Source organism: Eurosta solidaginis, chromosome 1 (genome assembly GCF_040869045.1).
Source record: "Eurosta solidaginis isolate ZX-2024a chromosome 1, ASM4086904v1, whole genome shotgun sequence".
NCBI classification, from domain to species: Eukaryota; Metazoa; Arthropoda; class Insecta; order Diptera; family Tephritidae; genus Eurosta; species Eurosta solidaginis.
In genome coordinates this window covers 203,614,616-203,617,813 of record NC_090319.1, presented here as the reverse complement: position 1 = coordinate 203,617,813, position 3,198 = coordinate 203,614,616, and the positions used below count along the sequence as shown (strand labels likewise).

The following is a 3,198-nucleotide window of genomic DNA, read 5'->3' as shown; positions in this document are numbered from 1 at the left end:
GTCTTCTTGGACTTAAAACGGGCTTTTGAAACTGTCGATAGATCTGAGTTATTGGACGTTATATTTAAAATTGGTATAAGAGGAAAAGCGTTGGAATGGTTCCGGAGTTATTTGAGCGACAGAAAAGAGAGAACGGAAAGAAGTTTCATCAGTGGTGGACGTTAACATTGGTTTACCACAAGGCTCGGTCTTGGCGCCAATATTGTTTACATTGTATACCAAAAGATGCTTAAAATATTGTAAAATAATTATATTTGCGGATGATGCATTGCTTATCATAAGTGAAAAATATGCAGAATGTGCCATGCTGAAAGTACAAGAAGACCAGGACTCGCTATACAAATAGTTATGCCTTAGAAAACTCAAATTAAATGTCGAAAAAACTAAGTTCATGATATTTTGTAAAAACACTAATATCATAGGTAACAATAGTTTAAATAATATTACGCCGAAAAAACATGGAAGTAGGAGTAGACAAAATTAAGTATTTAGGAGTTTTGATTGATGATAATCTAAATTTTGGAGAGCGCGTAACTTATCTGGAAAGGAAAATTGCACAGAAAATAGGGTTCATGTATAGAACGTGTAAACACATCAGTTAAAGTCATAAAATATTGGTTTATCGTTCAATTATTGAACCACTTTTTATTTATTGTCCTACTATTCTGCTATTAAGTAATGATATATATATTAAGGAACTTCAAATACAGCAAAACAAGGCAATGCGATTTATTTTAAAATGTCCTCCACGAACGCCAAAAATTGTATGCTCAATAGATTAAACTGGCTTAGTATTAAATAGTCAGCCAGTTATTTCACATTGAAATTTATACACCAACTTCGGTTAGGATTGTTACCGAATTACCTGAGTAGTAAAATACATTATAATCATGAAATCCACAATTATGGAACTAGAAATTGCAATAATATAAGACTACCTAGAACAAGAACTGAATTCGCCAAAAGGTCTCCAGAATATTTAGGGTATAAAATGTACAACGAGTAACCTTCTGAGTTAAAAGACTGAAAATATTAGTAAGTTCAAAGAAAAGCTGTTTTTATATTGTACGTCACTAAATGTGACATGAGTATTTATGTTAATCTTTTAATTTTAACCTAAACTAGGTCTTAAAGACCGAATAATAAATAACTAAAAAAAATAAATAATAATAATGATTGGTTGTTGGCGTTACGATAAAGTGGAGAGCGGTACGTAAAATCTTGGATTCGCTATCAAACGAAACACAATACATTAATTTATAATGTAAGACATATCTGTATTTCTGAATGTATACTATCGAAATAGATATATATCAAAAGTTACCCATGATGATTATTAACTGCGTCACATTGCTATTAACATTTTGGAAATATCAGGAGGAATTAAAAGCAAATACTATTGCAACGTATACTCATATCTCACTGTTGCGGCTAGGAAAATTTCACATGCATCTTCTTTCATTTTGAGTTCATAATCAATAGCGTACACTAATGAGCAGAAAGCTGTATCGTAATACACGACGTCAGCAGCTAGGATTATATCCGTTGTTGAGTTTGGCCACATCATTTCATCAACAGCTCCCCATTCTAAAACGCTCATAGTAAGCACCTTCTCTTTCACAACATAGCTATCGTCCCAAGTTTCTGCATCAACGAAATTTAGTCGCACAAAAATTTCAACTCAACGCATTCGAGGCTGCCGTCAGTTATAAGCACGTTACGCACATCGCTATATTGCACTAGTATCATGCCGCAGAAACCGGTACCAGCGTCTAACTCTAATACACATTTTCCCTTTACTATATCCGTAGTATGCGCGAGATAATCAGCTAAGGCAATCGATGCTTGCCAACTACATAGCCCGGTGGTGCTTTCTGCCACGAAGCTTTTGGATGTACGCAAGGTAAGTGACACGTCCAGCGCTGCTTGTGGGTAATGTTTGTAAGCGTTTTATGGCAGTTAATTCAGCTATTTCGTTAGTTCTATTGGCAGCGAAATTTTGATGCTCTTTTTTAAAATCTTCATGTTCGCGTTGTAGCTTGTTGCCGTAGCGTTGTAGCTTCTTATAATAAAATGTAAGTGTTTCTATTTGTGTTTCTAAGGCTCGTTTTTCCATGTCAATGATGTCACTATTTTTAACTTCACCCGTAATTTCATTGATTTGCAATTTGACCCGTTCATTTTCAGTATGTAACATATTTTGTTGTTTCTCTCGAATTAAACTTTTAGAGGAATCGCCATGCCGTTGAAGAGATAAAATTTAATATAAAAAATGTATATCGTTCATTCAAAAAAGTTCTGCCAAAGTGAAAAATTTAATTTAAAAAAATATTTAGCAAAGTTCTAAATTTAACGAAAACAACAAAGTATAATTGCAACAAAAGATGTATGATTTATTTGTCTTCTAATTAATGAATTAATTTCAGTAGCGTCTTCTTTTTGTAGCGTTAAAGACACTTCCCGAAAGTTTTGATGATGGGCCTTTCCCGGATATTTATCCGGTAAGTTCCTAAAATATGCACCATTAAGATACCAGTCCAACATTCTCATGAACGATTTCGCATGACCACGTCGCACCTGCTAGGTCAGTAAATTTTACTGTCCTCTCACGACAACTACAATTATCCCGGGAATATTCTAAGCTCTTAAGCGGCTGGAAGTAGCAATTTACTATGGTAATAATTTTTTGTAATATCAATGGACAAAATCGTGAAATAATATTCGCTTCATATCTATCAAAATTTTTTTTCCAAAGCACTACCCCAGGGTTTGGGGGAGTGTCGCCCGATGTATGTTTGTATGCATGTTTGTATGCAGAGAAAAGCTTCTTTAGAATTACTTCCATAATGTTTAGAAAAAAATTCCCCCACACCATTTAGGAGAAAAGCACTGCGGCTAATTCGTAGATATGATTGCCCGTATTAACGATAAAGGCACTCCCCGAAGGTTTTGGGGAGTATTATCGCCGTTGATGGTCCTTTGCCAAATAGGAATCCGGTAACCATCACGGGAACGATTAATATGACCACATTAAATCTTCAAGGCCATACGCTCGCCTCACTCACCCCATAGTCACGTCGTAAAGCGGCGTCGATCGAACTCCTCCTAACCCTTGAGGAGGGTTCGTTTGACGTGGCGCTGATCCAGGATCCGTGGCTCTCATCGGGAGGAAAGGTTTCTGGGCATCTAATATCGGGT

At 35.6% G+C, this 3,198-nt stretch overlaps 1 pseudogene; it reads right to left on the bottom strand.

Annotated features, from left to right (window-relative positions):
* Positions 1-1,345: 1,345 nt before the first annotated feature.
* LOC137239473 (uncharacterized) lies at positions 1,346-1,950 on the bottom strand (annotated as a pseudogene).
* Between the last annotated feature and the right edge of the window lie 1,248 nt (positions 1,951-3,198).